This window comes from Pan paniscus, chromosome 7 (assembly GCF_029289425.2).
Source record: "Pan paniscus chromosome 7, NHGRI_mPanPan1-v2.0_pri, whole genome shotgun sequence".
NCBI lineage: Eukaryota > Metazoa > Chordata > Mammalia > Primates > Hominidae > Pan > Pan paniscus.
The window spans coordinates 59,726,794-59,750,963 of record NC_073256.2 but is presented as its reverse complement, the minus strand read 5'-3'; the positions used below and the strand labels follow the sequence as shown (position 1 = coordinate 59,750,963).

The 24,170-nt window shown below is 49.6% G+C and overlaps 1 protein-coding gene across 2 annotated transcripts in view; it reads left to right on the top strand.

The window, feature by feature from the left end:
- SFRP1 (secreted frizzled related protein 1) overlaps positions 1–24,170 on the top strand; it is a 47,996-nt gene that overhangs the window by 11,958 nt on the left and 11,868 nt on the right. The window lies entirely within an intron of this gene.

The window sequence follows — 24,170 nt, the reverse complement described above, 5'->3', positions numbered from 1 at the left end:
GAATTCCTACGTGACTGTGTTGGGAGAATTGGATTTAATCAAGCGTGGACAGTTCCTGGAATATGGTGGCTATTCAATCTGTAATAATTATTATGTCTTCTTATTGGAAAAAATTGTTTTAGGATGAAATTTAGCCTAGGAAGGAAAATTCTAGCACCAGTGAAATCAGCTTGTTGGGCGGAAAGTTTTTTAGGAAGAAGAATGGAATATGCTAGTTAATTCTCTGGTTAACGGAGGATTAAACTGAAGAAGTCTTTTAAAAACCCCATTCAGAAGACCTTTAAAAGCTTTAGGCTGCTGGGCACGGTGACTCACACCTGTAATCCCAGCACTTTGGGAGGCCGAGGTGGGTGGATCACCTGAGGTCAGAAGTTCAAGACCAGCCTGGCCAAAATGGCAAAACCCCATCTCTACTGAAAATACAAAAATTAGCCGGGCATGGTGGCAGGCACTTGTAATCCCAGCTACTTCAGAGGCCGAGGCAGGAGAATCACTTGAACCTAGAGGCCAAGGTTGCAGTGAGCTGAGATTGCGCTGCTGCACTCCAGCCTGGGCGATAGAGCGAAACTCCGTCTCAAAAACAAAACAAAACCCACAAAGAGAACTGCTTTATGCAGCTTCAAGGTGCTGTAATTCACAATAACAATAACAAACAACTCCCCCTCGGAAAGCCAAACCCTAACTAGAAGTTAGGAGATCTGGGTTTTAGTGAGATGACATCCTTATGTCAACGTAAACCTGGAAGCCTCCAGACAGTGATGAGGGCTGAATGCGGGAGCTGTGACTGCCTGGTGTTCCAGGATAGGACCACTGAAGTTTTCATTTGTGTGTTTTTTAGAAACACTCTACCTAACGTGTTCTCCTTCTAATTTAGCAGGGCCTATGTTTGAGGGACTTCAGAGCCCCTTTGTGCTGTTTTACTTCACTTTGTCCTCCGTTTTTCTCCAGCGATATCTCTGGGGCACTTTTCCCTTCCCCTACCCCAACCCCAACACCTGCCTTGTGATAGTCACTTCCTTTAACCAAAAAATAGGCTATGCATTATAATGCGAATGAGCGTTTAAATGTTGGTAAGTTTCATCCAGTTTTGCAGAAATGTGCTGGAAGCCCCAATCTGGTTTTTTTTTTTTTTTTTTTTTTTTTTTCCAGAAGAACAAATGGCCAAAGAAATGTCAGATCATTGCCCTGCCCCGACCTTAGGGCAGCCAATTAAACATGCCTTTGCTTTGGAAGGCTTCTCAAAGGCCTATAGATTGTGCTTGAAATCTTTGTTTAGTCTTTCAGGAACACTGTCACACGGATGATTTATCAAAGAAAGTTGTTTATCTGGCAGTAAAATAAACTCTGGGCCTGTTCAGACTAAGATTTCCCGTGAATTTTTACCAAGGTAAACACTACTAACTGGCAGGTTGCAAACTCCGTGTGAAAGCCAGACACATATAATACATATTTGAACTACAGCTTTGCTGTGTATGGGGTCTGGCCTGCCGCTAGTGCTGTCACTCCCACTGTGCCCAGAGGACCTGGCACTGCAGTCTGTCTGGCTGGGTGACCAAGAAGAGGGACTTGCCCCATAGTCAGTGTGTGCAGGAGCCACCCCTGTAGCGTGAGCCTCCCTGGGTTGGAGTGCCTCTTACTGCTGGCACCTGGGGACTTCCTAATTCAGAGGGGGCAGGCTCAGGATGGTTGCCCTCCGCATCCCACAAATAGTTGGTGATGAGTTATGAGGAAAGTGAACCAGAAGCAGCCAGCTTAGGTTTCTTTGAAAATAGACATTTGTTGAACCACATTGGCAGGGGGCTGGACGTATTGACTGATCTGGGAGCTGGGGCCAGGGCATGGTGGCAGGGGTGAAGTCATCTTCTGGATTCTGCTGAGTGTTAATGACAGTGGCAAAAAAAAAAAAAAAAATGCTGCAGATACTCCCCCAGTGTCTCTGGCTTTGCTAGTGGGTGGCTGTGAGAGACCCATTTGGGAATTAGGTAAGTTGAGTTCTGTGAGTGCCGCAGCCCATACTTAAGTGAGAGGGTGGATGGACACATGAATGGTGATGATGGGGACGAGATGAAATACAGCCTTCCAGGTCTTTCCAGGGAAGGTACTGTAGTGAATTTTTTTTTTTTTTTTTTTTTTTTGAGACAGCCTCTTGCTCTTGTTGCTGAGGCTGGTGTGCAGTGGTGTGATCTTAGCTCATTGCGACCTCTGCCTGCTGGGTTCAAGGAATTTTTCTGCCTCGGCCTCCCGAGTACCTGGGATTATAGGCGCCCACCACCATGCTTGGCTAATTTTTTTTTCTTTTTTTTGAGACGGAGTCTCCCTCTGTTGCGCAGGCTGGAATGCAGTTGCGTGATCTCGGCTCACTGCAACCTCTGCCTCCTGGGTTCAAGCAATTCTCCTGCCTCAGCCTCCTGAGTAGCTGGGATTACAGGCACGCACCACCACACCTGGCTAATTTTTGTATTTTTAGTAGAGATGGGGTTTCACCATGTTGGCCAGGCTGGTCTCGAACTCCTGACCTCGTGATCCACCCTCCTTGGCCTCCCAAAGTGCTGGGATTCCAGGCGTGAGCCACCGCACTGGCCTGTAGTGATTGTTGATAGTGGTTTTTTCAGGGAGACTGCTGGATTATAAACTGCTTGTTCTTACAGTCCCAGCCAGCTCCAGATGCTGGAGTTTCCATATCACACTAGCCTTGGGGTTCTTCCTGCAGGGCTGAGTTTAAAGATGATTGTGGGTAGCTCCCATAACTCATGCTGCACGCTGGGTCCTTCTCATCCTAACTCCTCAAAGCGGCAGGAGCAGGAACTGGGAACTCCTGAGAGAAGGTGACATTTGTGTCTGTGTGGGCTTTTGGGGTTGGGATCTCAGTGCATGTGCAGAGCTTCCATATACATGTTTGAGTCTTGAATGTAAAAGGTGTTGGTCTGTTAGGTTTGGGGGGCTGTAAGCATGAGAGCTGAGGCTATTTGACAGCGCTTAGGGATTGATGTGCAGGTAATAGATGCTTACTGGCTTGGCAGATATTTGGAGGCATAAAAGAGGTATTTTCTGTAGGGCAGGAATTAAGGGACATCATTTACAAATTCTGAAAGGATGTCTGTGAGTTGTAAAGAGATGCCAAAATAGTACTTTGGCAGTGGGGAGAAAATGAGAAACCAGCTTCCCTAAATGATGTTCTTTCTCATTCAGGCAGGATTACGAGGGGGATTTTCTCTCTCTTGTTTTCTCTAGCCCTTCCATCAGCTTTCTCCACAGGACATTTCCTTTTGGGACTACCTCAGATGTGTTCTCTTCTCTTTGTGAGCTCTTTGAAAATTATTCCACGCCGGTGTCTTCCGCAATGGATGCATTCAGCTTTGGGGAATGGCTTATGGCTGAAGGAAATCCCCAACTATATGTCGGTGGCACCAGAGCTAGAAACGAGCCTGGATAAGCACTTTAAACCCTGAGAGCAGCTGGTGCCTAGAGAGCGCATTCCCTCCTGCGGTACTCCATAGGGCGGCTGTGCCAGCCCGCTGTGCTCACCTCTCAGGCTCATAGACAGCCTGGGTGCCTTCCACTTTTCCTTTGGTCTCAGCCCCATATGGAGGACCCTGTTCCTGCCCTCGACACATTTAAGAATCTGGTGGCCAAGTATGGTGGCTCATGCCTGTAATCCCAGTGCTTCGAGAGGCTGAGGCAGGAAGATTGCTTGAGCCCAGGAGTTCCAGACCCTGTCTCTAAAAAAAAAAAAAAGCGTAGCCAGATATGGTGGCACACTGTGGTCCCAGCTACTTGGTGGGATGTGCGTCTGAGCCCGCGAGGTCGAGGCTGCAGTGAGCTGTGTTCAGGCCACTGCACTCCAGCCTGGGTCTGAGACAGGGCGAGACCTTGTCTCAAAACAGAAACAAAAACAAAAACAAAACGCCCCACAAAACCCCCAAGAATCTGGTGGGCGAGACAGGCCTTTGCCATGCTTTTTTGTCTCTGCTCTTTGGTGACTTCAGATGCCTTTGTGCATAGTTCTAGCACTCAGGACTGAAGGAGGGAGGGGTCTTCGGTGGGGCCTGGAGAAATTCAGGGAAGTTTCCTGGAGAAGATGAGGATCTAACTGTCAGGCTGAAGATTAATGGAGAAAGTAGAGGAGGGCATTCCTGGTGTCAGGAGATGAGGACAGGGAAAGGGAGTAAAGACTCAAAACAAGTAGTAATTCTTCAATTGACGAAACCTAAGCTGGTAAATAAATACAGAGGAGAATGTTGGTTTGTCATTTGTCAGTTATAACAACTCGTTTCGCATTCTATGTTCTGCTTAGCCCTGGCCCACAGCGTGGGGACTCAAAGGCTGGATCAAGACATGGGAGGGGGAGCTGCTCCTTCCAATTCGCAGCTGTCTGTGTACCCAGCTCAAAGGGTGACGAGGTCCCAGCAAGGCTGTACCTGTTCTTGTGGTGCAGCAGTTGGAATGAATGGCCCATGTGTTTCAGGGGTCCCTCATGTGGTTGTGGCCATGGGCCTCAGTCAGATATGACACCCAGGGAGTGCATAGCTGCGAGGGGAAGGAGTTCAGTCAGGTAAGTACTTGTTGTCAGCCCTGGGCAAGGAAGGTGCTGAGAAGTGCACAGGCAAGACTTGAGTCTTGAGAGCAGCCTCTCACCTCCACGTAACCCGCAGCCGCTGCTTCCACTCACAGGATGCAGGGCTGGCTAGAAGGAGTCTCGACCTTTATTCTGAGATGTAGAGGCACTAAGAGCTGAGATGTCTGCACAGTGCCAAATGCCAGCCGGCACCCAGCCTCTCTGGTTACAGGGTCTTTACTCTTAACACACATTCATTTAAAAACAGGCTCATGATGTGTGTTTGTGCATGTGTTTTCTTTTGAAAATCTAACCACCTGCAGAAGGCGTGCACTCTTGCAGAGATGATTCAACAATCGTTGGGCTTCTACTGAGCCCTGCTTAGTCTGTACCACATCTGTTGACTAGAATCAACATCCAAAGAGATTTTAGCTGTGTAGACAGAAGTGTTGATATCATTTCTTCCCAGGGCCGGGGAAGAGGGAAGTCTCCACAATTGTATTAGTTTGTTCTCACACTGCTATAAAGACACTACACAAGACTGAATACTTTATAAAGAAAAGAGGTTTAATTGACTCACAGGTCCACGTGGCTGGGGAGATCTCAGGAAACTTACAGTCATGGCATAAGGGGAAGCAGGCACGTCTTATATGGTGGCAGGTGAGAGTATGTGAAGGAAGTGAAGGGGGAAGATCCCCTTATAAAACCATCAGCTCTTGTGAGAACTCACTCACTATCGTGAGAACAGCATGGGGGAAACTGCCTCTATAATCCAGTCACCTCCCACCAGGTCTCTCCCTCAACACCTGGGGATTACAGTTCAAAGAGAGATTTGGGTGGGGACACAAAGCCAAAATGGGCTGCTATGGGATCTTTGCTGCAAAGAATTCTGCAGCCGTCTCCTCCCTCCAAGTGCTCTGAACCCGAGTTAAGCCCTGGGTAAGGAAGGTGAAAACTCTGTTGGCTATAGATAGCTCTTACCTGCACACCTGAGTCCAGGAGTGGAAGTTTTTAGTGGTGTAATTCTGCCTGGGGTGTGTTGCTTTTGAAGTTGCGTTATGAGTGAGAAGCCCTGCAGTGAGCCTCGGGCTGGCCACATAGGAGCTGGTGAGTTTTGGAGGAGAGGGTGAGGGTGTCTGTACTGGGGGGCCCCTGGCCACACTAGGGTACCTCACTGTCCCCACTCCTGGGGCCTGTTTGAGGCAGAAGCTTTGGGTTTGTCACAGGCTTCTCCAAGGTGCCTCTGCCCATGCTCCAGCCCTGGATCACAGTGCCTTTGTGCTGCTCCTCATGGTGTTTCCTGCCTTGGGAAGGAAACACCTGGATTAACCTAATTTCATGTTAGTGTCAGAGACCCAGTCAAGACTGACTGCGTGGTGTGTGTGCTGGGCTCCGCGCTGGTGAGTGTCCAGAAAATGGTCATGGGGTGTGATTGGGAAGTGGTTCTGCTCTACCAGGCCTTACCATCTAGAGGAGGTCAGGGGATGCAGAGATGCCCGTGATAGAGAAGAGCTGGGAGCCACGGGAGCATACAGAAGGGAGCTGGTCTCCAAGGAAATGGTCAAGGGGAGCTGCAGAGATGAGAGACCCTGTGCTGTCCTCCATGGAGCTGGTAGGCATTTGTCAGGCAGCAAAGGTGGGCCTAGGAAGATAATCCCAGTGGAGATCAGACCAGGAGCTGCGACGCCGCACTGGGGAGTGGCGAATCTCTTTGTGGTTAGCTAGCTTATCAGGGTGTGGTGGTGAGTATCTAGAAATGATGACAAAACAGGCAAAAGCCAGCTTGTGCGGCAACCTGACTGCTTTCTTACAGAATGGAGATTTGGCCTTGTTGGTAACACAGAGACACTGGGAACTTATTTTAAAACATGACTGTCTTATATCTTTAAAAAAGACCTCAAAAAAGGCCGGGCGTGGTGACTCATGCCTGTAATCCCAGCACTTTGGGAGGCTGAGGTGGGCAGATCATGAGGTCCGGAGATCGAGACCATCCTGGCTAACATGGTGAAACCCCGTCTCCACTAAAAATACAAAAAAAATAGCGGGGCTTGGTGGCGGGCGCCTGTAGTCCCAGCTACTCAGGAGGCTGAGGCAGGAGAATGGTATGAACCTGGGAGGTGGAGCTTGCAGTGAGCCGAGATCGCGCCACTGCACTCTAGCCTGGGTGACAGAACAAGACTCCATCTCAAAAAAAAAAAAAAAAAAAGGACGAGGAAGAGGAGGAGAAGAAGACAAAGACCTCATTAATCAAATAATGAAGTCCTAATGGCAGAACTGCAGACATCAGTGGTGAGACATTTTGGACAGGGAGTCTCTGAGTGAGGGTGGGAGGGAGAGAGGAGCCCTGGAGCCGCGTCCCTTATGAGAGGGCTCAGGGTGGTGCCTGTTGGGTCTGGGCCTGCTCAGGGCCACCCACTTGAAGGAGCCCTCGGGAGGTGGCTGATGAGGTCAGCACAGCTGTCCTGGCCGTCAGGGAAGGGGCCATCTGCTGCGGTCAGTGCCCCCGGGACACCTGTGTTCTGCGTGTGCAGAGCGGGAGCCAGAGCCTGTAATCAGCTCATACTTAGGTCACCGCAGAGCTGGCCATTACCAAGAGCAGTTGTCATTAGGACCCATCATAAATGGTCCTGACTTTTCTCTCCAGACTTTGTTATTGACCAGGGGCAGCAGGAGCAGTGCCTCCGGAGCCAGCCCCAAAGCATTGCACTGGGAATGGCATTTGTGAGGGCCTTCAGGGCTGGGTTAGCCCAGGTGTCTGGAGCTTCTCTGAAAGAGGGAGGCAGGAGAGGCTGCAGTGACAATAAGGGACAAGGGGAGGTGCATGTGTGGTTTGTGTGTTTATGCCTCTGTGCACGTGGGGTTATATCTGCGAGATATGGGTGTCTGTCGATGCCTGTGTGTAGTTGGGGGACACAAGGGACCACCTGCTGTGCACACATGTGTGTTTGTGTCTGTGTTTGCCTGTGTATGGGTCAGTCTGTGAGGTGTGGGTGTAGACAGATGTGGGTAGTGTGTGGTGTGATGAGCTGTGTACATGTGCCCTCCTGTGCGTCTGTCTGTGTGTGCATAGCACATCTGCCTGGTGAGCCTGGCTGTGCTGGGCAGCTGCCTTTTCCAGCTGGCCTGGCCTTCCCAGGGACTTGGTCTCCACTGGTGAGGCCCGAGGGTCACTTCCTCCCCCAGCACTTGAGAGAGACACTGTCTAGAGCATGCTGCTAATCCACTATCCTCCAGAAGAGCTTCTGAGAAGCCCAGGAGGGATTTCTCTGCATTGATGCCATTATATAAACTGAGTGCCATCTTTGTAAGTTTGGGAAACACTCCTATGGTCTTGGTATTTTGTTTATTACTTTGAGTGCCAAATAGACCTCTTTTGTTTAGGTTTCAGTGTTTGCAGCAAGTCCATTTAGAACTGCTGGTTCTCTGGGCAGGAGTCACTTCCTTAGAGGATTCCAGCGGTTAGCAGGGATTGGCATAAAGGCGGTGCTGTAATCTCTAGGATTTAAAGAGTGCATTGGAAAGAACACGTGTAGCCTTAGGAGCTGTACAGGCGTGAGCCCAGCGCCTGGTTCTACCACCTACTGTGTCAGCGCCTGCAAGTCACTGAAGCACTCGGTGGCTCAGTTTACCCACCTGTTAAAAAACAAAAACAAAGACTTCTGCGTTAGAAGATAAAATATGGAGTAAGAAAAAAATAACACAGATTCTGGAGTCCTGGCATCTAATTTCTGCACTGCTACTGAACTGTTTGTGACTTTGGCCAGTCAGTTCAAATCTCTGAGCTTGTTTCTTTAAGCGAGTTGAAGGGGTCACCATAGATAATCTGTGAGTGTCCTCCAGCTCTGCAGTTAGGTGGTTTTGGTCTGTGGCAAAAACTCTGTGACTTGCTCTCTAGGTGTGATATCTTGGTTGGCACCTCCTGCTCCCCAGGCAAGGCCCCTGGGAACACTGGCCTTCACCTTGGGTGCATGGGGAAGAGAAGCTGCTATGTACCTGAGAGGGTGGAGCAGATGAAAACTGAGTTGGACGCATTCATTGAAGGGTTGAGTTGGGGGTGCATTGGAGGGCGTAGGACCACTGCAAAGGGCAGTGCATTGCATAAACTGTGGATCAGTGGTCTCTGACCAGGGCTGGGCACTGCTGGACGTCCTGGCCCCAGCGCCATCTTCTTGGGCTGATCCCCGCATTTGCAGCCCCTCTCCTGAATGTGTCTCTGAGCTGCTGCTTCTTCCCTTCTGTTCTCAGAAACCCAGAGATGGATGGCATAGGAGCCCCTTCCGCTGCATAGGGTAGGAGAGAGCCTGCTATGGGGAAGCAGTTTGGAAGCAGTTACTTTTTAAAACTCAGAACTGAGTTTTCATTCCTGCCCCACAATTTACTAGTCGCATGGCTTTGGCCAAGGGCAATGCTTGGAACCACAGTTTTCTCATTTGCCAAATGATGGCCATCATGCATCCCCCACAGAGCTGGTGTGTAGACATGAGAGTGTATGGAAGAGTCCTGGAAACTACAAAGTGCATTGTAGTTTTTTTTTTTCTTTTTTTTTTTTTTTGGACAGGGTCTCTGTTGCCCAGGCTGGACTGCGGTGGCACCATCATGGCTCAGTGCAGCCTCGAACTCCTGGGCTCAAGTGATCCTTCTGCCTCAGTCTCCGAAGTACAGGGACTGCAGGTGCATAGCATCACACCTAGCTAATTTTTATTTTTATTTTTATTTTATTTTATTTTTTTGGAGATGGAGTCTCACTCTGTCATCCAGGCTGGAGTGCAATGGCACGATTTTGGCTCACTGCAACCTCTGCCTCCTGGGTTCAAGTGATTCTCTGCCTCAGCCTCCTGAGTAGCTGGGATTACAGGCACGTCCCACCACACCTGGCTAATTTTTTTATTTTTAGTAGAGACAGGGTTTTGCCATGTTGGCCAGGCTGATGTTGAACTCCTGACCTCAGGTGATCTGCCTGCCTCGGCCTCCCAAAGTGCGGAGATTTACAGGCGTGAGCCACTGTGCCTGGCCAAATTTAAATTTTTTTTTTAATAGAAACGGGGTCTCGCTATGTGGCCCAGGCTGGTCTTGAACTCCTGGCCTCAAGTTATCCTTCTGCCTATAGGCATGAGCTGCCATGTCCAGCATACAAAGTGCAGTTCTCCTCTAACTTGTCATTCACCCTGTGGCGGCCAGTCCCAGCTGCTCTCTCACAGCTCCATGTGGCATCCCTGGAAGGGCTTCCTGTTTATGTGGAGGCTGTCAGCATCCCTTGTGGTCCCTTCCCTCAAAGCATTTGTGACACATGCTGCACTTTCCTTAAACTGTAACAGGTGAATGCATTTTATAGATATACCAAATTGAAGCCAGGATAGTAATGGTAATGTATTTCTCAGAGAAGCTTAAAAAGAACTTCAGAGGTTATTATAATACACACCAATCTATTCCCTCACCTTCTTTGTGGACTCACAGGGAGAGCAAATATTAGCTGAAGACCCTGAGATCGAAAGCATCAAATCAGAAAGGATGCTTGAAAAATCCAGGCTTGAGATGTAGAGCCAGGCTCACCCCTAAAGAGGGAACAGAGCCCACATCAGGCCCTGGTGCAGGTGGGATGGATGCATCGGGGCCACCAGCCTGCAGTGGCACATGACCTGGTGCTCTTACCCACTCTCCATGACCTTCCTCCGAGCTGGTGCCAGCATTTAGAATGAGCGCTCAGCATCGCTTCGGCCATGGTGGCCGATGGCAGAGATTTTGTGTAAGAGGAGCTGTGAGGTGAGAGAAAACAAGCTGGCACGCCTGTCATTCCTAGGCATTTCCCACTTTCCTGGGGCCTGGCCATTCTCTTCCCTATATTACCCCTTCAAGTGGACAAGCCTGTGTGTTTCAGGATGTCCACCTTTTAGGACTGCAGGTGTCAGGAAGAAAACAGATGTGAGGGCCAAGGCTGTGCAGTCCAGCAAAGGGAAGACTCCTGTGTGGCACCGGAGAAACTGGGCTTGAGGAAATGAAACCTTGTTCAGCAGAGGGGCGGGCTGCCTTGTTCCGTGGTAGGGTCCCACTGTAGACGTTATTCAGAGACCTGGCAGCCTCTTAGCTGCGATACCTGGAGGCCTGCACTGGGCAGGAAGCCAGAGGCATGACCCACAGGACTCTTTTTCAGCCCTTCAGATGCCACACTTGGGGCACTCACTGTGTGCTTTCTGGCCGCTGGCTTCTCTCCAGAAGTTGGCTGTGTTGGTGGGTGAACCTTCCTTCTGGTGGAGATGTAAGATGATCTTTCTGAAGAAAGTGGAGGAGCCAGCTAGGGCCCCCATCTCTTTAGGTCACCAGCAGCGTATGAATCCTACCCTTGAAATGAGTTCCTAGCTGCCCCCGACCTCGTGTGTGGACCCCCTCTTCAGTGAAGAAAGGGATGACGCCAGGGTGTGTAAAGACAGAATCCTGGATTCGTTCCATGTTGCGTGTCTTGGAGAGGAAGGCCAGATGGCCTGGAGCATTCTAGTGGCTGTGACTCTTTGGGAACGGACCTGCAGTTGGCAGCAAGGAGGCCCCATGGACATGGAATGAAGTCCAGGCCCAGGGCTGAACCCCCTCCCCCCGCCCCGCTTCCTTTATCCAAGGAGGAGCCACTGGCCCCACACTCCCCCTGCCTCCCTTGGTGTTGATTTTCCTGGTGACTTTGAAAAACAAATCCTTTTTTGCCTTCACAGTTGTGTCCCTGTGTTTGTGCGGTGGGGGAGGCGGTGGGAAGGTTGGGCGGGAACCGCCCCTGCCTCGGAACAGGAGTAGAATCCATGTATTGTGTTGGGTTTTCCCTGTGACTGACAGCTCTTTGCCTGGAGCCTTCTTCGCTTACAGACTTAATGTATCTCCTGGCAGGTTTCCTTGTTTTGGATGATTACTCGAAGTCGGGAATAGGCAAGCCCAGGGAGGAACACAGAGTGTTTCTCTCTGTTGGGTTCATCGTCCCCATCCCTGTCCCCCCATTCCCGATGCTCTTTGGAAGTGGGGTGATGCCAGGAATCGGGTCTGGGCCGGCTGGCAACTATGAGCTTCTGCTTTACCCACCCACCTCCTCCCCCCGCCCAGTTCCATAGAATGAGGACCCTGGGTTGGAGTGGAAACGTTGCCTGTTCCTCCCATGGAGCCCTCAGCCTGAGAGTTCCTGGGGACCCATACCCCAAAACTCCACAGAGGACACCAAAGGGTGGCCACTTCTGAGGCGGCTGGGAGGGATCATTGGCATCCCCGACCCTAGCCTGAGCCTGGCCATCCCATCCGGTGGAGCCTCCATCCCGCTCGAGCTAACTGAGCACGCCTGTCTGTCCTAGGTCCCTGCCTCACCCCAGAATGCTCTTCAGAGGAGGCATGGCAGGGGCACTCCCTGGCACTCACGGGGGCTCAGCGTTTCCTGAGTTGGAAGGGTTGGGGGGCTGGGCCACAGCCCTGCTGTTGTATCTGACTGTGGTCCTGGGAAAAGTGAGGCCAGGTGGGCTGGCCTCAGGGTCCCTGGCTCCCGGCTTTCCTGCCTTACTGCAGCCGCATTTCTTTTAGGAAACGACTTATCTGATAGTAAGCTGGGGCTGCACTTCTTCAGCCTGGAGTGGGGCTTAGTTCTCTGGTTTTTGGCATTTTATTCTGGCAGGGAAGTAGGGAGTGGCTTGCTTTCATTTGTGGAAGAAATGAGGGAGGCTGATTGAGCCCATGGGGGTGGAACCCGAGGGGCTGGGGCGTCACCTTTCCGGAAATGTGTGTGTGAAGGGAATAGTGCGTGGGGAACGAGGGGCGGAGGACAGCAGTGGCTCCAGGAAGTCGGGAGTCCTGGTTCTGGTGCCAGCTCAGATGCTGACGGCTGAGGGGCTGGGGGCTTCATTTTCTCTCTGGGCCTCAGTTTTCTGATCGGTAAAATGAGACTTTGGTTAGATGGCCTCTTAAATCCCATTGTGCTTTAATATTCTGTGCATCTATATGTGAAGTTCGTGTTTGTTAAACACTCATGTGCCACGAAGCACAATTTTTCTTTAGAGGAAATCTCACCCGGAACTCCATTGTGGAAAACCAGGCAGCACAGGCCACCAGGTTGGAAGCGGAGGGGACTGAGTGTCGGGCTGGCTTGGCCTCCACTTACTCTTGGGGTGCATCTGTGGGGCGTAGGGAAGAGTGAGTGTCTGACCTGAGGGAAGAAGGGCAGAGTGAACTCAATGAGTCACTGACTCTGTACTTTCTCCCTGGACTGGAGCATCGGCCTTGGCCTTGCAGCCTGGGGGTACCCATGATGGCAGGCCATGTTAGCCTGCCAGCCTGCACTTGCCTGCGCTTACCAGCTGCTCCCAGAGGCTTTGCCTCTGCCTCACCTAAGAATGCTCTTCAGAGGAGGCAGGGGAGACCCCTCCCCCTACGCCACCTTCCCTGGGCTCTGTAGAGCGAGCAGGTGTGGGCCCTGCAGGCTGGGCTCTGTGGAGTGAGCAGGTGTGGTCCCTGCAGGTCACTTCATTTGCTGCTGCCCTGAGCTGCTGTCCTGGCTGTTGTCAGCCATGCTGGAGGTCCGTGGGTATTTGCAGCCCAGCATCTCCTGAGTGGCAGCTCCATTGCCAGACTGAGGGTCCCTGCTGACGCTCTCAGCCATCACAGAGCCACCAGAGCACTGTGCCCAGTGCATGAGTGGGGTTCGCTGTGGGAGGGGCCCTCCAGCAATGTGGGAGGGACCCTCCAGCAATGTTGGCCGGGCCCTGGTGTGTCCCAGCCTCTAGTGAAAGAGCTCTTCAGGGTGTTTACCTGGCACTTTCTTCCCACAGTGTGGCCGGTTTCCATAATAGCCACTGTGCTGCACCTGGAGCTGCCGTTCTCCTTCTCCTCTTCCATCTGAGTCTGGGCTAATGAACCAGACTCTTATTATTCTTGGATTCTCCAGCTTCCCATCTTCACTCAGTGATGAGGCTCCTGTCAGCCACTCTAGATGTGCAGGCCTAGGTTTGGATCCTACTTGCTGACAATCTTAAAGTTTGCCATGGCAAACAGGTAATGCTGGTGGGAGCTGTAGGCAATCCCCCAGAGAGTCCCCTGGCCCAGCTAGGACACCCTGTGTACAGCAGTAGGTTGGATGGAACAGTCAGGCTGAGCAAAGTAACAAGCTCTAATCAACTCTTTGTGTTAGCCCAACTCATCAATAGATACAAGAAAATTGGAGGAGTTTGGCCGGGCGTGGTGGCTCACACCTGTAATCCAGCACTTTGGGAGGCCGAGGTGGGTGCATCACCTGAGGTCAGGAGTTCGAGACCAGCCTGACCAACATGGCGAAACCCCGTCTCTACTAAAAATACAAAAATAAGATGGGCATGGTGGTGGGTGCCTGTAATCCCAGCTACTCTCGGGAGGCTGAGGCAGGAGAATCACTTGAACCTGGGAGGCAGGTTGTGCCACTGCACTCCAGCCTGGGTGGCAGAGAGAAACTGTCTCAAAAAAAAAAAAAAAAAAAGAAAGTTGGAGGAGTTTAATTTTTTTTTTAGTTTCTATAAAAATAGCGTTGATCTGAATGATTTTTACAAGTTCAGCCGCTGACTTTGGCCTGATCTTCTGATCACTTCATTGGATTGTCTTTAAGTAAATCTTGAGCGTGGCTGAAACAGCAATCGGGGGCCTGCACGTTTTCTGTCTAGATGGTCTCACGGGGGTTTCCTATCTGGCCACCAGCTCTGTCTAATGCAGAGAATGTGACCTATTCGCAGGACAAGGCCTAAAGATCATCCTACTCCCATTCTATGGGAGACACACACACTCTGAAAGGGACTCGGAGGAGGAGATAGATGTGACGCCTACCTGGTGGTCTAATTCTGACACTTGTCAGGGAAAAGTACTTTTTATTGTAGCAAAGGGAAGGAGAAACAAGGACATGACTGACCTGAAACTTAATAAAGATATTGAAATCTACATCTAGAAAGAGAAGAAGAAACAGGATGGAGACTCATGTTGTCCAAGGTCATGTAATAAAAGCAAGAATCTAAATTCAGCAGTGTTCTTATCTGTGAGATACGTTGGAATCTTCATTCTTTTGGAGTGGAATGAAGAAGAATGTGATCGCAGATAGCCACAGAGAGCTTCTTGAAAGAACATAGGGAAATGAATCAAAATTTCTAAAGCTGGAGTTATTTTGGCCCGATCAGTGCAAAAAAACTTTATTTGCTTGTCTCTGGCTTTTCTTGAAGGCAGGGCAGTACTTTAAAATTGTACAGAAAGCCAGGAAAATAAAATAAATGAACGGATGAATAAAACCTAAACATGTATATAACTCTGTACATATATTTGTGTATATAATATTTTTGAATATGTAGTTTCAAAAAGGCAATGTGTTCACAATGTATAAAATAAAAAATGTCCAAATAATACAGAATTAAAAGTAAGAGGAACAGGTTGCCATGTTCAAAATGCTTTCCCATGCTTGAGCTTATTTTTATTTTATTTAAAAATTTATTTTATTTATTTATTTTTTTCTATTTCAGATTTCCAAACAAGCATTTTTTGTGTGTTTTTGGAGGCAGGGTCTTTCTCTGTCACCCAGGCTGGAGTGCAGTGACACAATATTAGCTCACTGTGGCTTTGACCTCCTGGGCTCAAGTAATTCTCCCACCTCAGCCTTCTGAGTAGCTGGGACTACAGGCCCACACGACCAAGCCCGACTAGTTAAAAAAAAAAATGTAGAGTTGGAGTCTTGCTATGTTGCCCAGGCTGGTCTCAAACTCCTGGGCTCCAGCCATCCCCCAACCTTGGCCTCCCAGAGTGTTGGGATTATAGGCCTGAGTCACCCTGCATGGCCAAAACCTAATTTCTAACATTACAAAACACAGAGCTACAAGGTGCACACATCTGAACACCTTGGGTGAGAGGCCCTTTGCCATGCAGGCAAACCAGGGACAGTGAGAGGCAGATGTGGGAGGCAACCAAACAGCTACCCAAAAGGCCCTTAGCAACCCAGTCCTATAGGGTGACGAGAGGAATGGAGGGGCCGCCTTTTGCGCCCTTGGCCCTGAGTGCTCTGAAGGTCTCCAGCTGTCTCGTGAATTGTCCTAGCAGCTCATTTCAGGCTCTTCAGACAAATGAGGACCCTTTGAAACTTGTTTATTTGTTGACCATGAGGCACGACATATGCATTCGCCAGAGGTGCTCTGGACAAATCACGATCAGGGTAGGCGAGAACACCAGAGAGTGGTCAGCAAGGTTGGGAGGGGATCCTAGATCTTGAGACTGTGCCTTTCCCAGTTGGCCATGTATATGAAATTCATCACCCTGTAGGGTGTGGGGGTTTCCCCTGCACACAGCATTGCAGCTCCTCAGGTTACTGATCTTGCTTAGCCAGGGTGTGTGCAGTATATGAGGGATGGCTTCACAGTGAACCCTCAGTCAATGACAGATTGACCCTGTGACTGTTGTTTATATTATGCCCCTGTATACACATCCATTCACAAGAGATAGGAGCCACAAGGGTGCTTGGATAGCACCTGAGGACAGACTAGCTGCCTCCACATCCTCAATGTATCTGAACTCTTTGGATGGCAGCCATGGGCTTAACCCTTCTGTGCTCTGAAGGGACTTTGCCTCTAGCTATGGGTGAGTACAAGCTGACATTTGTCTTTCATTTTCCCCTGTCTGTGGCTGCAACATCAATCTCCCCACGCTGAGGGAGTGAGGGGCACTGCACTCCCACTCCACTGGCAAATCCTTGAAGGGCCTGCCTGGCCCCTGAATTTGTCCAGCTGTGTAACAGGGCAAAGCTTGCTGGTGAAGGCTGGTGAGGTGGGGCTGTGATCAGCACCCCTGATGCAAACTGGAGGCCTTGGGGAGGAGGTGCAGGAGAGAGGACTCCCACTCCCTCCCTGCACGGAGTGGAAGGCCATGAACAAGGTAGGAGCACTTGGCAGGTGGCAGGAGAGGCAGGAAAAGGAAATAGAGGAGAGGGAGCTGCAAACATTAGAGGTGGTCATGGCTGCTAGGAGCTCACGGGCCTGTCCCACAGGACTCAGCCTTGGCCCCCAAACCTGGATGTTGATTATCTTCAGTAGGAAGAGAAGCACGGTCCCTGGAGAGTACTTGGAACATTAAAAGAATCTGTCTGTTGTGGAGCCACTTGGTAGAGATACTTAGAAAGCACTTGCCTTCTGCATGCTAGGAGAGCTTCTGGGAGTTGGGGCAGGCGCTCCAGAATGTGGGCCGAGCACCCGTTCCTGCAAAGCTCTGTCTATGTGTGCCCTGAGTCTTTGCCCATCCAGCAGCCTTCTGTGGTCTCCTCTAGGGCTGGGGCTGTTTGTCCCTCTGCAGGTGCTAATTTGGCCCCATGGGTCAGCAGCTCCTGCAGCCACAGGGAAGCTTTTTGTTTGTTTCTTCTCAAGAAATGGCTTCCTGAAGAAGTAGAAAGGGCGTGCAGAGTTGGGGTCGTATGGGTTTTTATTGCCGCTTGCTCCCTTCAGCTCTCAGAACCTCTGCCCCGTGACTTGTGTGTAGGCTCCAGATGGCTTGAGAGAAAGGAAAGACCCAGGGAGGGTCCGAAGACCTGGAAGCCGGAGTCAGGGCATTCAGCTTGAGGCCGGTGCCACCTGGCTGCCTTGAATGCGTGCCAGTGGAGTAGGGCAGGGAGTGCGAATTCTAGAAAATAGAGGTAAGGCCAGCTTTGACATAGGACTGGGTGCTGATTCCTCTTAGCTTTTTAGATTCTTGGCTTTGGCCAGACCTGTCTCAGGTCAAGACACTTTTCAGCTTTGAGAGGCCAGCGTTCCTCTGCATCCTGTTTGGTGTACGTTGTCATCTCACTGGATGATTGTGTGCCTCGGGCAGGGCTTTGCCGCACCACCCCCCGACCCTGCACCCCACAAAGGAAAACTGTATGAGCTCCGTCAGCCCTCCCCCTGCACCCCCCTGGACTTGGGAGGGAAGCCCAGCGCTGCCCATCTTATGCCGGGGAAGGTGTGTGGCTTCGGCCCAGGCTCAGACTGGACCTCGTGCCCGCCAAGGGCCGGAGTCAGAGCAGGCCACCAGGGCGCCTCTGTCTTCAAGCCTTCCTGCTATTGACATAAAGCCTAGAAAGCTGAAAAAAAGAAAGAGACTATTCAGGTGTAGAAAGTTGGATAAATAGGTAGGGTCAGAAATGGGCATAAGCAAGAACCTTGAACTGTGCTTGTGACACTGTCAGGTCCAGAGAGATGAGGCCTCTATTTTTGCTTTGGAGAGAATCATGTGATGGTGAGGATGAAGGATTTTGGACATAGGTTTTTTTTTTTTTTTTTGCTTTCTTAGCTTTGTACTTTGGAACTGTCTATGATGGATCAGAGAGATGCTTCCCTCTCTAAATCCCTTTATACCTAGAAAGCTCTTGGAGGGAAAGGGGGCCAGTGAGACCCTTCTCTGCCCCCAGGCCTGAAAAGCAGCTATCCCCAGTAGAAAGGGAACCCCCAAGACAGAGGCCTCCTGTTCTGCTTATGTGGTTCGTTTTGCTTCTGGTAGTGTTTATATGTTGTGAGCCAGGCTTCTTGGATCAAAGTCCTGCTCTGCCATGGACTAGTTGTGGGACTTGAACCCTTCTGGGACAGAAAGGTTCTGCTCCCAGACATCTAGAAACTGGGTGTCATTATTGGAGTATCTGCCTTCTAGGCTGTTAGAGGTGTCCCGGAGTGCATCTGCTGATAGGTGGGTAGACCAGACCCCGGCCTGGGCAAGCACTTGGTGACCACTGGCTCTTGCTGTTGTTGTTAGTGCTGAAGCGGAGGTCTGTGCAGAGTTCCAGTCTGGCGAGTGAGTCTTTGAACATCCGGGCAGTGGCTGAGCTCTTTCCATCTCTCTGTTGATTTGTGTGCCCCACATGTGTTTAGCTGAGCCCCCTGATGTCAGGCATTGCAGTAGTCATTGAACAGAGATTGGATGAGTTTTGGGCCAAGTCCTACATGAGCTCACAGAGGGGAGGAGGAGAGGTAGGAACACTCGTGGGTCATTCTCATGCAGAGCTCTGCTGCATCAATGTTGAGGCAAGGAGAGCCAGGAAGGCCAAGGCTAGACTGGGCTGGGGAGGCATCAAGGAGAAGATGGTCTGTAGCTCGGCCTGAAGCACAGGTGACCTGCACCCCCTTCCTTCAGAGAGGACAAACTGAGAACATGATAAAGGGAGAAGAGTGAGGTGCACCTGCTGCGATTTTGCAGAGGCATTGGACTAACTTTGTCAGGGGTCTCTCAATGAAGGGGCCAGCAGCCCCCTAGGCCTCTGCTCCCCATCTGTCACATGGGATGGCATGAAGATCTGCTGATTATTATGTGTGGAGTGTGTCAGGTGTTTTTCCGGGGCTGTCTTTGAGCTTAGACAACTTTGTGACCAAGATGGTGCTCTTGTGCTACTGTCTGCCCTGCAGGGCTGGCCTCGGGCACATGCAAGCAAGGCCCCTGGGGGTGGAGCGGCTTGGGCAGCATTGCCATCTGAGAGGTGGGATGTTCCCATTGTGCGGTCTGGGCTTCTCTACTGGATTTCAAAGACAGGGAAAGGAAATAGGAAGATGCAGATGTAGATCGCCATTGCAGGCAGGGAGACTGAAATGAACGGATCCATCTCAATGAATGAACACATTCATTTTGCAAATGGCTACGCTGGGAGCCAGAGAAGTAAAATGATTTTACCCAAGTTTATGCTAAAGGTTAATGGTGGAGTCTAATCCACTAAAATGTGAGTGGTGGCATTGGTCAGCTGGGGTCTGCTGACTCTCCACTTGGGGTCCTTTCCTCTGAAATGTGCTGCCTCTTGCTATCCAAGCTTTTGTTTTCTTGACTTTGCAAGCACCCACAGCTCTGGAAGAGACCTCAGCAATTCCGTAAGTAGTGCTGACCACCTTGCCCTACTCCGCTGTGTCTTGGACAGGCCTGTGCCAATTTTGCTGGCTTCCACCTGAGCTCCAGTGGGTTTGGGGGGCTGCCCTGGGCCTCTAGGATGTTTAGACATCATCCAAGAAAGAGTCCTTAAAATGTACCACTGTGAATAACCAAGGTGACAAATCAAACAACCCACCCTGTCCCAACCCTCAGGCTCTTTAAACCAGTGGTTCTCAAGTGTGATCCCCAGGCCAGCAGCATTAACATAACTTGGGGACTTGTTAGAAATGCACATTTCTGGCCAGGCACAGTGGCTCGTGCTTATAATTCTGGCACTTTGAGAGGCCAAGGTGGGAGGATCTCTTGAGGCCAGAAGTTTGAGACCAGCCTTGGAAACATAGTGAGACACCATCTGTACAAAACTAAAAAACATTTTTTTAATTAGGTGGTGTGGTGGCTCGTGCCTATAGTCCCAGTTACTCAGGAAGATCCTTTGAGCCCTGGAGTTCAAGGCTGCAGTGAGCTGTGATTGCACCACTGTACTCTGACCTGGGCGACAGAGTGAGACCCGGTCTCTAAAAATAAAAACCAATGCAGATTTCTGGGCCCCATCTCATGGCTGCTGACTCAGAAGCTCCAGGGGTGGAGCCCAGCAGTCTGCATTTTTAACAATCCTCCAGGTGATTCTGATGATGCTCACTCTAGCATCTCTCAGAGCGAGGGATAGTTTTTGCCTTTTCTGTAGCCCACTCCCCATCTTTTCCCTCCCAGGAGACCATCCCACATTTCAACTTGCCATTTGGGCAAACACCAGGGGGTAGATTGGAGAGGAATGAAAAACCAGTGACCCCATGGTAGGAAAAGCTGTTTGCCTTGGCTGGTTTGCCTGGACTCAGAGCCAAGATTCAATCAATCCTAGTGATGGACTTTATTTAAGTGATTCTCCTATTCTTCTTTCTCCCCCTCCAGTGCAGGGTGGTGGCGGGGGTGGGGGGCTGGGGGTGGAAGAGGCTAAGGTGCACACTGGGAAGGGGAGGGGCCACAGTTCTTCTCTGATCCACTCTGAGGCCCAAGCCCTTGCTCCCCAAGACGCGTGGCTTCCCAGATGAAATCACACCAGGCAGCACTTTGCTCTCAGAGCGGGGTTTTCATTTTGCACCATTAGCTTAACTCAGTGGGGATTTAACACAATCCAGGAAATCAAGCAGTTAGCAGCAGGATTCTGGATGGCTGACACCGATGCTGCTGGTGTGTATGCATTGATGATGCTGGTGAGTGTGTGTGCATGTGTACACGAGCTTGCGTGTGTGCGTTCATATGTGAGTATTGGGGAGAGGGCTCTGCAAAGTTGCAATCTCTACTCTCCTGCCTGGCCACCTTCCTGAGGTGTCTGGGGTCCAGAAAACAGGACAACTTCAATTAAATAATTTGTCCCAAATGAGCCACTCAGGAGCATTTTCCACATCTGCTGTTTTTTGTTTTGTTTTGTTTGTTTTGCTTTGTTTTGTTTTTGGAGATGAGAGAAAAAGAAATCTGCTTTGGATCTTGTTCTTTTAGTTTAGTTTTTTTTGTTCTTGTGTGTAACGTATGTCTTGTAGTCAGCAAATGCATCCAAGTATGCAGCATGTGGCTTGTGGTCAGGGGAGAGACGCTGAGTTATTGTGACAAAGCACAAGCCCCTTTCTCTGCTAAACGAATTAATGATGCCAGACACTGGCTCCTGCTGGGAACAGTGGGGTCTGTTAAGCTGCCATTGCAAGGCCGTTGTCAGTAGGACTTATCTGGGCCCTAGTGCCGCAAAGCCAGCTCGTCATGGTGCCCAGAACTCTGCTGAGTGTTGGAAGGAGGTTGTGGTTGCTTGCAGCCAAATGCTGTACCCAGTGCTGTTACTGAATCTCATTTGCACAGTTGGACTTGGGGAGGGTGCTTTCTGCCTCAGACCTCAGGGTTACCCAAGACATGTGTGATCTGGGGCTGGGAGGCAGGAAACCAATGCTCTGTCTTCATGGCTTAGTGAGGCTTTGGTATCTGAGCAGACTTTTCCACCTGGAGGCTCTGTGGGGTAGGAGGGGTGGAGCAGGCCCATGCGACTGGTGCATTGGGGTGCCCGTCTGTGGGCCTTTCCTGATCAACCAAGCTGGGCTAAGCCACTTTGTAGAGTTTACAGACTGGTGTGGTGGCTCACATCTTTGAGAGCACTTTGAGAGGCTGAGGTGGGAGGATCACTTGAGCTCAGGAGTTCGAGACCAACCTGGGAAAGATGCCAAGACCCTGTTTCTACACAAAAATTAAAAAATCAGCCAGATGTGATGCTGAATGCTTGTAGTCACAGCTCCTCAGGAGGCTGACACTGAAGGATCACTTGCGCCCAGAAGATCAAGGCTGCAGTGAGCTGTGATGGCGCCACTGCACTCCAGCCTGGGCGACAAAGTGAGACCCTCTCTCTTAAAGAGTTTGCCAGTCTCGGATCACGAGGTCAGGAGATCGAGACCATCCTAGCTAACATGGTGAAACCCCGTCTCTACTAAAAATACAAAAAATTAGCCGGGCGTGGTGGTGTGTGCCTGTAGTCCCAGCTACTCGGGAGGCTGAGGCAGGAGAATTGCTTGAACCCAGGAGGCAGAGGTTGCAGTGAGCCGAGATTCCGCCACTGCACTCCAGCCTGGGCAAAAGAGCAAAACTCTGTCTAAAAAAAAAAAAAAAAAAAAGAGTTTGCCAGTCTCACTGTGACTAGCTTGCCCTCTACTTCTCATGTTATCTCTTTGGGAACTTTAGGCCCCTCTGAAAAAGAAAGCAATTTAGGGAAAAAGCAAGTCTCTTAGGAATCAGAGTGTGTGGTCGGTTATCTGCCTCTGGGTGATTTTTTTTTTTTTTAACAGCACCTTTTGGAAAAAATGGATCCAACTGCTTGCCCCGTTGTCCCAGATGGCTAGGCCCCCATTCATCCCCTCTCGCTCTCCTACTGGAGGAACTGCTCTATGAAACATAAAGCTCTGGGTAGGGAAGCAGGGAGCAGGTTCCAGGCAGAGCTGACAAGTGACTTCACTTTTGAGCATCGGTTGAACCAGATTTAACGTCTCTTCCAGTTCTAAGTAAATAATTTGCATTCTAATCCAATTGATTTTGTTATCTGAAAAATGATGGGGATTGACTAAATCAGTGGACTGCCTCCCTCCTCCTCCTCAAAAAAGAAAAAAAAAGGAAACAACAAAAAGCTGGTTGAGAAAGCAGAATTCTTAATCAAAACTCTTAAGAAGTCCTAACTATATGGCCAAGTTGCTCCAGCTGAATGGAGGGTGAAGGGTCTGGAGATGTGAAATCTCTGTATTTCCTTCATGATCTGACATTTTGTGGTTCATTTATATTTTATATATACTGACGTTCTTTATTAGACTAAGTTTTTTAAATTTTAAATTTTTGATTCAACATATAGTTTAAAAAGTTAAATTGGAATGAAAGGTTTTTAACAAAAACTGCAGTTCCCTTCCCACCTCTAGTTCCTATGACCTAGAAGTAATAATTTTCAAGTATTTTAGTGATTTCTTCATATTCAGCAAACCGGAGCAAATAAATAGCATGGTTATAATTGGATTTCTTATTTTTAATATTTAGATGTTCTTTATTGATTTTCTGTTATTGAAGTTAAAGATTTATCTCTCTTACACTGTCTTTCCAGTACAGGTATATCACATTTTTGGTTAATATTCAGTGTTTAATTTATTATAATTATGTAAATATTATTTGCAGCTGAGCCATGTAGTGTACTGCATATTTATTTCCTTTCTTTTACATCATTTTGTTTTTCCTGGAGATAGTAACTGCCCCATTTTATTAACCCAGTTACTTATGTTCATATTATGAATTCAGCCCTAAGCTTTCTGGCAGATATGCATCAGGAAATCTGCCTGAGTTCTCTTTCCTGCCATTGGTCTGGGCTGATGGAGCTTTAGGCTTTTTTGTTAGACAGGGTTCTTCAGAGAAACAGAACCAACAGGAGATGGGAGAGGGAGTTAATTAGGGGCATTGGTTCACAGGATTGGAGAAGTCTCACGATAGGCTGTCTGCAAGCTGGAGAACCAAAGAAGCCTTGGAACAATGCAGCCCCCAGTCTGAGGCTGAAAGCCTGAAAGCCCCCAGGAGGCCACTGGTGCAAGCCCCAAAGTCCCAGAGCTGAAAAACGTGGAGTCTGATGTGTAAGGGCAGGAGAAGAGAAACAGCCATTATTGGGAAGGGAGGGAGAGCAGAAACTCCACAAGCTGAATACCCGCCTTCTTCTCCTTGCTTTATTCTGACTGCCCTCGCAGCTGATTGGGTGGTGCCAGCCCACATTGAGGTCTGAATCTTCCTCTCCCAGCCCACTGACTCACATGTCAGTCTCCTCTGAAACACCCTCTTGGACACACACACGTTTCCAGCCTTCTCAGCATCCCTCAATCCAAGCTGACACCTAAAATTAACCATCACAGCCTGCGACACAGTTGTTCTGGAAAAACCATCCTAAGCCTTCCTTTTCCTTTCTTAGGTTAGACCTTTGGTTTCCTGAATCCTGTGTCTTGTTTAATTCTGCATTTTTTTAAATAGGTAAGTGAGATGATGTACATGGTAATTAGCTTGATTTAATCATTCTGTCTCATATACAAAACATCACATTGTAACCCGTAAGTTTATACAATTATTACTTTTCAATCAAAAATAACATTAATAATGCCTTTTTTTTTTTTTGAGACAGAGGCCCAGGCTGGAGTGCAGTGGCATGATCTTGGCTCACTGCAGCCTCTGCCTCCCGAGTTCA